The sequence below is a fragment of the Chiloscyllium plagiosum genome, unplaced genomic scaffold (genome assembly GCF_037043375.1).
Source record: "Chiloscyllium plagiosum isolate Xiang-an unplaced genomic scaffold, Cpla_swu_hap1 HiC_scaffold_23, whole genome shotgun sequence".
Lineage (NCBI taxonomy): Eukaryota > Metazoa > Chordata > Chondrichthyes > Orectolobiformes > Hemiscylliidae > Chiloscyllium > Chiloscyllium plagiosum.
Genome location: NW_028270161.1, coordinates 13,628,503 through 13,644,045, shown reverse-complemented (window position 1 = coordinate 13,644,045; position 15,543 = coordinate 13,628,503). Strand labels below are relative to the sequence as shown.

At 42.0% G+C, this 15,543-nt stretch overlaps 1 pseudogene across 1 annotated transcript in view; it reads left to right on the top strand.

The window, feature by feature from the left end:
- The first annotated feature begins 2,182 nt into the window (after nt 1-2,182).
- Nucleotides 2,183-15,543, top strand: part of LOC122561833 (uncharacterized) — a 47,508-nt pseudogene continuing 34,147 nt past the window's right edge. The window contains exons 1-2 of the transcript XR_015761057.1: nt 2,183-3,447; nt 8,081-8,166. The product of XR_015761057.1 is annotated as an uncharacterized LOC122561833 (transcript). The remainder of the gene's footprint in view (nt 3,448-8,080; nt 8,167-15,543) is intronic.

Sequence of the window (15,543 nt, the reverse complement as noted above, 5' to 3'; positions counted from 1 at the left end):
CTGTGGGGGGCCTTACAAGAACATCCGATTTTGGGGATAGAATCTGTTTCCCTTTCTGGTGGTCACAGGGAGGTTTCCTGTAGATTAGATTAGATTACTTACAGTGTGGAAACAGGCCCTTCGGCCCAACAAGTCCACACCGACCCGCCGAAGCGCAACCCACTCAGACCTATTCCCCTACATTCACCCCTGCACCTAACACTACGGGCAATTTAGCATGGCCAATTCACCTGACCTGCACATTTTTGGACTGTGGGAGGAAACCGGAGCACCTGGAGGAAACCCACGCAGACATGGGGAGAATGTGCATACTCCACACAGTTAGTCACCTGAGGCGGGAATTGAACCCAGGTCTTTGGCGCTGTGAGGCAGCAGTGCTAACCACTGTGCCATCGTGACTGTATTTAGGCATTTTTATGAAGCTAATTATGTGCAGTTGCTAGAGAAGATAAGGCAGGACCTTTGACGCTGGGAGGATCTTACGATATCTTGGTTGGGTCGAATGGCTCTGGTTAAAATGAATGTCCTTCCTCGCTTATTACATCCCATGGGAATGCTCCCTCTGATGCTGCCAAGGCAAGAACTACAGAGGCTTTATAGTTGGCTCTGATCTTTTATCTGGCATCACTGGCGGCCTCTTATTAAGGTGGATAAATTGCAGCTGTCGTGGGGGAAGGGAGGTTTGGATTTTCCGGACTTTAAGAAATATCAATTAAGTTCCTTACTATCCCATGTGGCTGACTGGGCCTGCCAGGACCCACAGTCAATCTGATTGGACATTAAGGCCTCCCAGACAAAATGGCCCCTCACCAATTTGTTATTTATGGACAAGGTGAGAATTGTTATGGACCACTGTGGAAACCCGATTGTCCTTAACACAGTTAAAGCATGGAGAATGACGTGGCAAGGTGAGGGCAACTTACAAAAAACTTCCCCTTTCACACCCATAGTGGGAATGTTGGGATTCCGGCCGGGGTGGATGGACTCTGGCTTTAATTCTGGGAGTCTAGAGGAATCTCCTGTTTGGGAGGTTTATTTGATGGGGAGGTCATGGTGTCTTTCGAGCAGAAATTTGAGCTACCTAAGAGAGACCTCTTTCGTTACTTCCAGGTTAGGGACTTTATACAAAAACGAGACTACATTGATGGTTAGTCCCTATAAGTTGGATATGGAAAGGAGAGTGCTCCGGTATATGGGCGCTCTCTTGGTCAGCACCCTCTATCACTTGTTAGGCAGAACCTGGACTCAAGAATTAGGGTGGAAATCTTGTCAGAGATGTGGGAGGATATTTGGGAGAGCGTTAGGAAGATTTCGATTTGTAACAGGATCCCGGCTATCCAACTGAAGATACACCACAGGGCTCATTTGGCTCCGGAACAGCTTGCCCTCCTATGTGCTCCAAATGTAAAATGGAATTTGACACTCTTACTCAATGCTTGTGGTCATGCCACAAGCTTTGCAGATATTGGATGCCATAGCTAGCATTTTGGAACAGGTTTTTGGGAACTAAGGTTAAGTTGGATCCGGTGTCCCTCCTCTTGGGTCTCCCAAATCTCCCCTCTTTGGGCGTGCGTGGGAAGAAATTGTTTAATATTCTTTCATTTTGTGCAAGGAAGGACATTCTAATGAGCTTGGTGTCGGAGAATCCCCCGGGACTTTTGGGCTTGCGTGGATTAGTTATGGAGCACATCCCCCTGGACTTCCTTATGAATATGGTGCACCAGGAAACTGAACTGGTTTATAGGACATGGCGGCCCTTTCTGAATTATATTGATGCAGACTTGTTGGCTATATTGATCAATGCCTTTGTGTAGCCACGTGGGCCATGTCTGGCGGTCCGGGGGCCCCTAGGGGGAAGAATCCTGAACAAATATGGGTTTGCTTACTAATGCTCCCAGCGGTAGGGAGCTTCGGTGGGATTGCACTGAGTATTGTAACTTAATTAAATATAGTTAAAAATCATAATTGAATATAATGTAAGTAACTTTGGTATAACTTGGTTTAATTTTATTTTGTTTATAGATTTTTCTTTTTTTCGTTTAGTTATTTATTGAATTATAATTTTTGTAGGGTTTTTATTCTCTCTGTCTCTCGTTTCAGCATTTTGTGGAGTAGTAGTTTGTTTCCTGTTATTGTCATTATATTATAAAGTTGTCACACTATTTTGGTGGTTTTGTAATTTTTTGTAAAAAAAAACTTAAAATCATTTTTCTCAGTATTCAGGTGAATATTCTAAGAGAGTGCAAGCTGATAGGAAGTTTTCATAAGTTTTACATTGTCTATTTTTGAACGCTTCTAAAAGTAACATGAAATGTTTTTAAGATGGGGTAGATAAACTGTATAAGGGAGGATAGAGCTGAATCTCACAAGACAGCAAGAACCTACATTCAATCTGGAGTTGTGGTATAAAAGCCCATTTCAGTAACTAACCTCAGCAGTTTAAGATTGAATGTTGCTCTGTTTGCTTCTCCCGAATGTCATGCATTCACCCTTTTCTAGACATACACTGTACTAATGAGATAATTGGATAAAAATAGGACTGGGCTGAGCTCAAATGAATGTCCACTACCGTTGAATGGACAATTGATTTCCCCTCATTAAATTCATACAAAGAATTTGGCTAGATCTTGCAGTTGAAATGATGGCAATATTAATGACATTGACCATTATTAAAGCATAAATCAGACAAGTCTAGAAATGTGCATGTTAGGTGAATTGGCCATGCTAAATTGTCCAAAATATCAAGGCTAGGTGGATTAGCCATGAGAAGTGCAGGGTTACAGGGATAGGGTCGAGGTGTCGCTGTTGACTCAATGGGCTGAATGACCTGCTTCCACACTGTAGGGATTTTATGATTCTAAGAATTGCTAGCATGTGTGTAAGAGAATGTGAAATTCAGGAAATAGGGCTGAGACAGCCTGTGCCTCCAAAACATGAGTGTAAGTGAAATCTCTTTTACCCCTAATACACACTCATTCACAAATAACAGTGAGGCAGACAGTTTGACACAAATGTTGTAGATGCTAAAATGTGTATAGGTGGGGAAGACAGTTCTGTAATGCAAGTCCAGACAAAAAAAAACTGTTCTCTTGATCTGCATAATTATTCTCTGTAATGACATATCGTGATATCTACAAATCAATGGTCAATCTTTATTTAATTGGTTGATTGTTTTGACCTAGCATCTTCCCTTTTCCTTTGTTTAAGAATCTTTTCTTTCAGGTTTCCTGGATGTTATTTTCCTACTCTTTCAAGGGAGACAGAGAACACTATAGAGAATGGCGACAGAGATATGTTGTTGCAGTTGGCCTCCAGAAGTTCCTGTTTGCATTTTAATCAACCATCTGTGTTACAGCACAGCTTAACACATCAAACAGCTGTTACCATGCTGAGTTCCCCTGAACTCACAGGAGATAGTGCAAATTGTCTGGACACACTGCTAGCAAAGTAACTATGTTTCATATGTATCACTTAGCTTCACTGGTTTATTTTCCAAGTTACAAATTCCTTGCTAACATTTTTTTATTTTGCAAAGCAGCGTCCATTGCTTCCAACTTTCACTCCTTAGTCCAAAAATAAAAAAAATTGTAATCTTTCCAACAGTCATAAACCATTTATCACCTTTAGATCTGTTGTAATTTGTCAATCATCAGCTGAAATCTCTCCAGCCATATCTAGAGACTAGCTTCTCTCCTTTAATGCTTGATTCAGCATGTTGCACTTACAGCTCTACACACACACACACGACATGGTTAAAAATCACACATCAGGCACAACCACCTGGTAAAGGAGCAGCACAGCGAAAGCTAGTGCTTCCAATTGAACCTATTGGACTATAACCTGGTGTTGTGTGATTTTTAACTTTGTACACCCCAGTCCAACACCGGCATCTCCAAATCATGACTACACTGGACATGCTTCCTTTTCTCTTCTGCGCTGTCCTCCACAATATTTACATCCTGTCCTCTGGTCTTGATATTTCTGCTGGCTTTTCTGAAAATATCTCATTGTCCGAGTCACGTTCTAAATTGGACTTGAATGTCTCTCAGCAAAATGTAGAGACTCACCGATTCTTGATTACAACACCCCAGCTGAGAGTTGACAATCACAGAGCATCAGCACACGACACATAGATTCCTTCAGAGCATTTTCCTCCACTTTCAGCAGACATGCTTTCATCGTCTCTGTATAAGAGATCCTGCCAATCAGAGATGAGATGAAATGCAATGAGACAAAATCTCAGGGTCTTTTAGTTAGATGGATCAGTGCAGTCACATACTGAGTGAGTATCCCTTTCCCTATGAACTCTGATGTTGAGCATATGCTAATCATACAGAATGGGCCTCAAAATGTTTCTTCCAAGTCTTCAAACACTCTACAGTGTGGCTTTTCTGCGCCTGTGAGAGGTCTAGGCTACAATGATGTTTGCAACTCTTCAGCTCAGGTTTCCTAATTAATTATTTCATACTTCTGCCGCTAAAAGTGAAAACAATTCCAATTCTGTTTCCCCTCTCAGCAGCTGATTCTCTTGCAGCTCTGGGAATCTACAAACTTGCAGTTGCTTTACTCTGACACTATCTCACACGTGGTGCATGTTTAATGGTTGCAACTGATGACACACACACACAGTGTTACAGCAGAGGTTGAGGTCACATTGCCAAATCAAGCTAGCAGTATACAAAAGAAACAATTGTATTTCTTCTGGCAGTGGCACTTATCTGTTGTATATTCCCCCCCCCCCAACCTTCAAAAACAAACCATTCTTGTGTTCTGAACAATGCAATAAGCCTTAACTCCTTTCAAACAACATCTCCATCACCAAACGTTAGCACTGCCAAAGTGAGAAGTGTCATTCTTTTGGATTTTAAGTATTAAAGATGTTTTCAAGTAAATAATTTAAATATTTGGTATTAAGTTTTCTTTTTTATGTCACTTTTAATCCTCCCAATTCTGTATTTCTGTACATAAATTAGCATTGAATTCCATATTCTAACTGGCACTCCTGAATGCAGGGTCTGCTCTGTTCATCCCATATTCTAAATAAGATTGTTAAGGAGTTGCACAGTTGTGTGGCCTGCTCCACAAAGTTCCATATCCCCTGTAGAAGCCTATGTTCTTTCTCAAGAACTGGTTGACAAAAGTCAAGAACAAAAGCCCGTAAAATGGCTGGCACGGTGGCACAGTGGTTCGCACTGCTGCATCACAGGGCCAGAGACTTGGGTTCACTTCAACCCTCGGGCAAATGGTTTGCACGTTCTCCCCGTGTCTGCGTGGGTTTCCTCTGGGTGCTCCAGTTCCCTCCCACAGTCCAAAGAGGTGCAGGTTAGGTGGATTGGCCATGCTAAATTTCTCACAGTGTCCAAGGATGTGTTGGCCAAGGGGAAATCAAGGTTACAGGGATGGGGTGGGTCTGGATAGGATGCTCTTCAGAGGGCAGTTGTGAACTTAATGGGCCAAATGGCCTGCTTCCACACTGTAGGGCTCCCATAAAAACAATGATGGGCAAATGCCCTTTTACCAAACAGGTGGATTCCTTCATTGCTGAACACAAAATGTGACCATTGCTCACTTTTCCCAGTTACCTTCGAAACAGTACGTGGCAAGCAGTCAGTTTCTGCAGCAGGAGGCTGATGGAATAAATGACAGAGAGACCGAGAAGCGTTTCAGAAAATTTTGATGCTGTTCCAATCAAGTTATAAGTGCTTGCAAAAGTAAAAATTTCCACTGTCGATGGAATGGTTCCAAAGTTGGGATTACTAGACCCCAGTCATGTTATCAAAAACCCAAGGTATTTCTAATACTTATGCAGTTCTTTTATGAAGAAAGCATGAGGGTTTGAAGTGAGGTAATCATCATTTCCTTCAATAACTGGCTGCCGCAGTCAGGTTGCAGCTACAGTTTTTACTTATTCATTCACAGGACGTGGGTGTTGCTGGCAAAGTCGGTATTTATTGCCCATCCCTAATTACCCTTGAGAAGGTGGTGGTGAGTCACTGTCTTAATATAACTGAATTTTCTTTTGGCCATCATACAGGGCAATTGAGAACTGTAATGAGAATACATAAACACATATTCTTAGACTGCAGACTAATAAATAAAAAAGGATATAGGTTTAAACTAAGGAATTGTATAACTATGTTTGTAGTTTTAAAAGCCCATTACTGGAACGCATAGTGATTTGTATCTACAGTTTAGTTGTATTCCAGCACTGAGAGAGCATTCCAGACACCATGATGTTGGCTGCATCTGTTCAGGGCAAGTCTGTTCAGAGCAATTCTGCCCAGAGACAGTCTTTTGACTAATTTTCAGACACATCCAGAGGACACAGCATAATAGCAACCACTTAATTGGATCCTGGACAGGTTGCTACATTCTTGGGTATGGACAGTACAACAAAACCCGCCAGCCTGCAAACAGAAAGCGACTATCCCTCTCTCCCCCTTCTGTAAGGAGAAGCAAAAGAAAATCCCCAGTATTTAGCTTCTCTCCTCACCCTTTCTATGTGTGCTGTTTAATCTAAAATTCATTGTTGAAAAGGAAAGGGGGAAATCCATCTCAGAAACATTGAAGGAACAGTTCCTCGATCAGTGAATGTATGGGTGAGAATCAATGTATTCACAACCTTGCATCATCAGAAAAGGATATAAAGGAGTCAAATGGACCCAAAATAATAATATAGTCTCCAACATTTGTGATTCGGACTGGTGCCAGCACCCTGCTTCTGTGACTCATTGTTTGATTTCACCTCCATGGTATTTGTCCAAAACAAAGTAGTGCAGATGCTGGCGATCTGCAACAAAAACAAACATTGTTGGAGAAACTCAGCAGGCCTGGCAGCACCCGCAGGGAGAAAGCGAGTCAACATTTCCACATCTCCATCAGTACAGATGAAGAGTCAGTGGACTTGAAGCATTACCTCTGCTTTCTCCCAACAGATGCTGCTGGACCTGCTGAGTTTTCCCAGTAATTTCAGTTTTGTATCCCGTAATGTTTGTGTTATTTTGTTTCCTTGCGCCTCTTCGTATTTATATGAAAATTTCAAGAAAGGGGTAGTTTTTAAGTTAGAGAGTTATACATTAGCAATTTAACATGCCTGCTTTTGCCATCAGTTAACACTAGTTGCAATAATAGTAATTCTGTAGTTAATGGTAAAGTGTGTGTGCATATTCATTCATCCTGATTTAGATAATGACGCAAAATTGGGCAAATTGGTGGTTTACTCAAATTTTCGCCTTTGTGATAATTCTGGGAATATTGGGGCTTCATTTCCAATGCGGTACCCCAAAGAGTCATATCAGAATCAACCACATTGCTCTCAGTTTGGAGTCCCATATAAAGTCAGACCATGTAAGGATGGCAAATGCCCTTTCCTAAGGATATTAGTGAACCAGATTATTGTAAAAATCAACCTTTAAATTTCATGGCCAACATTATTGATATTTGTTAAACGAAAATTGAATTTTAAAAATCCATTTGATGAGATTTAATTCCAGTCGCTATGCCATCAGTCCAGGTTTCAAGGTTACTAGTCCAGTGACACAAGATGATATAAATTAGGTGCTGGATACCATTCAACTCATCATGTCTGCTTTCCCATTCAACACATCTTTAGTTTCAACTTCTCCTTCTCATCCACTTCCCATATCCATTCATTTAACAAGATGCCAACAATCTATACATGTTTCAGCCTGAAATGTTTTCAATTTTGATACATTCCCAACCCTCTGGACTAGAGAACTTCAGAGATTCACAATATCTTTGAGTGAAGGAAGTTCTCCTCATCTCAATCAGAAATGTTTGGCACCTTCGCCTTGGTCTAGATACAACCTTTCAGTACCTACTCAATCATAACCAGCATGCCACTGATGCCAGTGCAGGGTGCCACGGAGACAGTGTGGAGAATTTGTTCTTGGGTTGACGTTCAAGCTGTGACTACAGACATTTGAGTCTCTTAAATCATATCATATTTGTTCAGTTATAACACAACATTTATTGGTAGCAGTTGGAATTTAAGAAATGAAAAACCTTGTGCATCATTCAGGAATGGTATTCTTATGAACTGAAATGTGGTTACCTGCAGGCATTCTGGTGGAGGATTTGTCTCTGAAGGAGGAGTAAGTGAACATGCTGCCCAATGCGTTCAACTTGTCCTGCAGAAGTGTGATGGTAAGGAACTGCTCAGCACCTGTAGCCAAAAGTGTGGTAGGAAGAAGCAAAGTATTTAAAGGCTAGTTGATAAAACTGCTCTCCTGGTATCTAGAAGCACTCACATACTCTAGTTGCAGCACATCACCTGCCCTGTCTTCCTTTCCATTTGTTAATTTACTAGATTTTTAAAATCCCTACAGTATGGAAACAGGCCCTTCTGCCCAACAAGTCCAAACCAACCCTCTGAAGAGTTACCCACCCAGACCCATTCCCCTACGTTTTACCTCTGACTAATGTACCTAACGTTATGGGCAATTTAGCATGGCCAATTCACCTCATCTGCATATCTTTGGACTGTGGGAGGAAACCACAGCACCCAGAGGAAACCCACACAGACATGGGGAGAATGTGAAATTCCACACAGTAACCTGAGACTGGAATTGAACCTGGGTCCCTGGCGCTGTGAGGCAGCAGTGCTAACCTCTTAGCCACCGTGTCACCCCTTTTACTTAAATGGTTCATAATTAACACCCTTTTAGTGAATAAATTTTATTATGGCAAGAAACCTTGCCAACACAAATACAATATCCCGAATACTTTCATTTTGAAAGATAGGTGAGCCAAAATATTTACCCAGCAATCCCTTGTGTCTCCCTGTGACAACATTTTTGATTTATCACTTCAGACTCAGACACAGCTTCAACCCCATTCTAGTTGCCAATTCCACCCTGATTCCAATGCCAGCTCAATCCTAAATCCAGCCTGGCCGGAGCTCAGCTAGCTATTTATGAAGTCTCCGCAAGATTAATGGACTCTCTTCATTCCTGTGCTGTTGAATGAGTTCTCTCCCTTCACTCCTACTATTGAATAAACTCTCTCTCTGCTCTTGTCCATTCTGTTTAATATATGAACGCTTAGTGATGTCCATCTGTGAGTTGTAGGGACTGTAAACACTGTTGGAGAAGGAGCCTAGAAGGGCAAGAAACATGACGTGGTGAATGAACTAGTTGGGATGTGAAATTTTGATTTCCTGATGGTACTTTGATGTGCAGAGATTAAAATCCTGATTTTTGTTTCTGAGGTGGCTGTATACAGACAGGAGAAATCCCAAATCTCAGATCCCAATCTTTAAAAAATGGCCACCAACCCCTTCCATTTTCAGTTTGGAAGTCAGGTCATGCAAAGAGCTGAGAAGTTGCCAGTTCCTGAGGTTGACTGGGCAGAAGCCTGCTCTTGGGACCCCAAGCACCCTGCCCAAAACGTAAAACAAAACAATAACATATAAAACATTCCTCTGGCCCTCACCCTTCACACCTCTACCAATACCCCTTACCCCATGCACTTCCCATTCCCCTGGCATGCCAACCCATTCCACCTAATGCCACCCACCCATTCCCATTTAACCCCTCTTACCCCCATGCCAATTTTGTGTTGTCTTGCCTACATCAATCTTGTCCTCCTTCACCAACCATACAAAGCTGCTACTGTCCCCATATACCTGTGCACACAGGAAATAAAATGAAATTCTATCACAAAGTTCTGTATGACAGAGTTGAAACTTTATTGCTGGAACAGCACAGCAGGTCAGGCAGCATCCAGGGAACAGAAGATTCGACGTTTCGGGCACAGGCCCTTCTTCAGGATTCCTGAAGAAGGGCCTGTGCCCGAAACGTCGAATCTCCTGTTCCCTGGATGCTGCCTGACCTGCTGTGCTGTTCCAGCAATAAAGTTTCAACTTTGATCTCCAGCATCTGCAGACCTCACTTTCTCCTCTGTATGACGGACTACACTCTAATCAGAAAAGCAGTCTCATTCAGAAAAGGACGGTTTTTGACAGTTATTGATAGTTGATGTGATGTAAGGTGTGCAATTTATATATGTTTTAGTATAATTTTGAGATTTTTTTTATTATTTGAACTTATGCCACATGGATGCGGTTTGTGTTTGAAGTGATTCTTATGATTAATTGTATTTCTGTCACCATGGTGGTTTATTTTAAAACATTGTGTAGAGAAAGACTTCCTGAAGAGTCCTGGATTTTTAATGAAATTGGGGAATTTTACCAGTGGCTAAAAACCCAAGGAACTATTTGATGCTGAAAATGCTTAAGCTCAGTCATATGAAGGTTCCAGGAAGCGATATGGGCGGCATGGTGGCACAGATAGCTGAGATCTCCTTACAAGTTTGTTTCTCAATTTCCCTCTGACTCTTAGGAGGTTTATAATACAATCCCAATAAGGTTATCATCCCTTCCTTATTTCATGCAGAGGGTGGTACGTGTAATGAATGAGCTGCCAGAGGAAGTGGTGGAGACTGGTACAATTGCAACATTTAAGAGGCATTTGGATGGGTATATGAATAGGAAGGGTTTGCAGGGATATGGGCCGGGTGCTGGCAGGTGGGGCTAGATTGGGTTGGGATATCTGGGCGGTATGGACGGATTGGACGGAAGGGTCTGTTTCCATGCTGTACATGTCTATAACTGGAATTAGCTGGAATTTGTTGGGTTCCAGCTAGAAATGAAGAGACTTGAATTGGGGGATAGAGAGTAAATGAGACTAAGGACATGGAGTGAAGAAAACTTGAAATGGAAATGAAGGAAAAAGAGAGGAAGATGGAAATTGAGAAAACAGAAAATGGAAGATAATGAAAATTGAGGAGACGGAATAGCAAAGAGTAATGGAAAAGCAATGGAATTTTTCAAAAAAACTTAAATTCTGAAGAAATAAGAAACTTAGACAACACAGGTTAGCCAAAGAAAAGTTTAGACTAAATAAAAATGAAGGGATGGGAGCTGGGATGAGAATTCTGATTCCACTGAAGGATTTGGGTTTGACTAAAAATCTGCATTTAGTGCTTACATTAAAAGAAGATAGAATGAAAACATATTTTACCTCATTTGAGATGACAGTTTGATGGAAGAAATGGTTGAGAGAGTAGGGGATCTTCATGTTATAGTGTGTGTTGTCAAATACCTCTGTTTTTCTGATGAGCTGGCAGATAGTTGATGTTCCAAATAGGAAACATTCAAAGAGGCAACACTCCATACTTTTCTTTCATTCATGTGAAGAGGTGTCGCTGGCTAGGCCAGCATTTATCGCCTCTGGGCTAGTAAGAGTCAACCACATTGGCTATGGGTCTGAAATTGTATATAGGCCAGACCAGGTAAGAATAACAGTTTCTTTCCTTTAAGGACATTAGTGAACCAGATGGGTTTTTTCCCCCAACAATCAGCAGCAGATTCATAGTCATCATTAGACACTTCATTCCAGATTTCCATTGAATTTAAATTCCACCATCTGCTATGGTAGGATTCAGGCCCAGCTCCCCAGAACATTACCTGGGTCTCTAGATTAACAGCCCATCAATAATACCACTAGGCCATTGCCTTCCCATTATGAGCATGTGCCTGAAACCCATCAATTAAAACTTAGGACTGCTGGATAGAAACCTAATCAGACAGTTGCCTAATTTGGGAGGGAAAAATGTGCTGTGGGATTGGTGGTTCAGATCACTTAAATTAGAGAAAAAAGATTGATAATATAATGAAAATTTTTACTATGGAAGAATTCAATAACAGCATTCCCGAATTTTTCAAAAATCTATTTAGAATGTCAAGTATTCAAAATCAGAAAACCGGTGATTCTGGCAGAGAGCTATGATATCTCAAACAGGCAAATTACATAGAGACATAGAGATGTACAGCATGGAAACAGACCCTTCGGTCCAACCCGTCCATACCGACCAGTTATCCCAACCCAATCTAGTCCCAGCTGCCAGCACCCGGCCCATATCTCTCCAAACCCTTCCTATTCATATACCCATCCAAATGCCTCTTAAATGTTGCAATTGTACCAGTCTCCACCACTTCCTCTGGCAGCTCATTCCATACACGTACCACCCTCTGTGTGAAAAAGTTGCCCCTTAAGTCTCTTTTATATCATTCCCCTCTCACCCTAAACCTATGCCCTCTAGTCCTGGACACCCCGACCACAGAGAAAAGACTTTGCCTATTAACCCTATCCATGCCCCTCCTAATTTTGTAAACCTCTATAAGGTCACCTCTCAGCCTCCGACGCTCCAGGGAAAACAACCCCAAGCTGTTCAGCCTCTCCCTGCAGCTCAAATCCTTCAACCCTGGCAACATTCTTATAAATCTTTTCTGAACTCTTTCAAGTTTCACAACATCTTTCCGATAGGAAGGAGAACAGAATTGCACACAATATTCCAACAATGGCCTAACCAATGTCCTGCACAGCCAAAACATGACCTCCCAGCTCCTGTACTCAATACTCTGACCAATAAAGGAAAGCATATCAAATGCCTTCTTCACTATCCTATCTACCTGAGACTCCACTTTCAAGGAACTACGAACCTTGCTAATCAGTCTCCCATGGGAAATGTTATCGATCTCATCTACCGCTCTACCCTCATCAACCCTCTTTGTTATTTCCTCAAAAAACTCAATCAAGTTTGTGAGACATGATTTCCCATGCACAAAGCCATGTTGACTATCCCGAATCAGTCCTTGACTTTCCAAATTCATGTACATCCTGTGCCTCAGGATTCCCTCCAACAACTTGCCCACCACCGACGTCAGGCTCACTGGTCTATAGTTCCCTGGCTTGTCCTTACCACCCTTCTTAAACAACAGCACCATCTTAGCCAACCTCCAGTCTTCTGGCACCTCACCTGTGACTATTGATGATACACATGTCTCAGCAAGAGGCTCAGCAATAACTTCTCTCGCTTCCCACAGAGTTCTAGGGTACACCTGATCAGGTCCTGGCGATTTATCCACCTTATCCCGTTATAAGACATCCAGCACATCCTCCTCTGTAACATGGACATTTTGCAAGATGTCACCATCTATTTCCCTACAGTTTATATCTTCAATATCCTTTCCCACAGTAAATACTGATGCAAAATACTTATTTAGTATCTTCCCCATTTTCTGCGGCTCCACACAAAGGCCATCTTGCTGATCTTTGAGGGGCCCAATTCTCTCCCTAGTTACTCTTTTGTCCTTAATGTATTTGTAAAAACTCTTTGGATTCCACTTAATTCTATTTGCCAAAGCTATCTCATGTCCTCCTTTTGCCCTCCTGATTTCCCTCTTAAGTATACTCCTACGTCCTTTACACTCTTCTAAGAATTCATTCGATCTATCCTGTCTATACTTTACATATGCTTCCTTCTATTTCTTAACCAAGCCCTCAATTTCTTTAGTCATCCAGCATACCCTATACCTACCAACCTTTCCTTTCACGCTGACAGGAATATACTTTCTCTGGATTCTCGTTATCTCATTTCTGAAGGCTTTCCATTTTCCAGCTGTCCCTTTACCTGCGAACATCTTCTTCCAATCAGCTTTTGAAAGCTCTTGCCTAATACCATCAAAATTGGCCTTCCTCCAATTTAGAACTTTAACTTTTAGATCTGGTCTATCCTTTTCCATCATTATTTTAAATCTAATAGAATTATGGTCGCTGGCCCCAAAGTGCTCCCCACTGACACCTCAGTCACCTGCCCTGCCTTATTTCCCTAGAGTGGGTCAAGTTTTGCACCTTCTCTCGTAGGTACATCCACATACTGAATCAGAAAATTGTCTTGTACACACTTACCAAATTCCTCTCCATCTAAACCCTTAACACTATGGCAGTCTCAGTCGATGTTTGGAATGTTAAAATCCCCTACCATACCCACCCTATTATTCTCACAGATAGCTGAGATCTCCTTACAAGTTTGTTTCTCAATTTCCCTCTGACTCTTAGGAGGTTTATAATACAATCCCAATAAGGTTATCATCCCTTCCTTATTTCTCAGTTCCACCCAAATAACTTCCCTGGATGTATTTCCAGGAATATCCTCCTTCAGCACAGCTGTAATGTTATCCCTTATCAAAAATGCCAATCCTCCTCCTCTCTTGCCTTCCTTTCTATCCTTCCTGTAGCATTTGTATCCTGAAACATTAAGCTGGAACATGTAGGGAAATGATCATATGGATATCCATAGGAAACAGGAAAAATAAAAAAAAACTTGGACATCAAATGAATGAATTGAGAGAATAGACCTTACGAGATCAAAATCAGAAAGGAGGAAGGTCAATCAGAAAACAAGATAAATAGAGTAACATCTTTGTGCTGTAAATACATTGTACACACCAGAACCAATTGTTGGAAGTTAAGTAAGAGACCAACTGCAGGAGTGGGAATAACCAAGCACTATTTTGTAAAGATGCCATCAGAAAAGGAAGTAGGTACACAACTATAACAGTGGTACAGAGAGAAGGTGGTTCCTTGTAATGTGCTAAGAAGAGATAGCTAGCTCACGACAATTATGAAGATTCTTATCAAATAGTGACAAAGAGAGTCTGACTGCTGGTTGTTCTGAGTCTTTTATCACAAAAGGGAAGTTATTTCCTTCTGCTTAAAACCAATAAAGTAATCCAAAAAGGAGGTTGAAACGTACTGGAGCAAATCAGTCACTGATGCTGGCTGATGATGCTTGTTGTGAATGCTTCAGCATTTTGGATTATTGTTCTGAAGGTGGAGATATTTATGGAGCCGCCTCCTCCAGTGAGTTGTTTCATGCCCACCAACATTCACAATTGGATGTGACCGAACTGCAGAGCTTAGATTCTATTTGTTGTTTGTGGGTTCATTTTGCCCTGTCTAGTGCTCGTTGCTTGTGCTGTATGACACATCCAAGTGATCCTGTTTTATAACTTCACCAGGTTGACACCTCATTTTTAAGTGTGCCCAGTACTGCTCCGGGCATGTTCTCCTGCACTCTTGTGCAAGTTGGCAGGGGGAAGCACATGAAATTCCTGGATGGCATGCCCCTGAACTGTCTGCAACTTAATCGAGGGCTGTAATTTTGAGGCCAGTGGGAAGAGTTCTCATACAAAGGGAAGCTTGGTGGGTTGCAAGGTAGGGAAGAGATGGGGGAGTGCTAAGGGGAGACACTTCCATCACTGGCACTTCTGCCAGGGAACACCCCTCCTTCCCGGTCCACTGCCCCTCCCCTTAATTCCCAGGACCTCATTCCATCCTGACTCCAAATCTGTACTCCCTGGATGACAACCAATCAGAGAGCAAAAGCGAGGACTGCAAATGCTGGAGATGAGAGTCGAGAGTAGGTCAGGCAGCATCCAAGGAGCAGGAGAATCGACGTTTCAGGTAAAAGCCTTTCATCAGGAACCGATCAGACCGGCCTGTTGCTTTCTCAAGAAGGATTTCCTGCCAAGTGAAGGGCAGAATTTCAACCTCCAGCCGACCCTGGAGAGGTGAATGTCTTGGGATATGACTTTTTAGGTGGCAGAGTACGTAATCCCACTACCCAAAAAATCCTGCCCTGAATGATTTTCTACTTTGGCCTGAGGCTGTAGAGTGC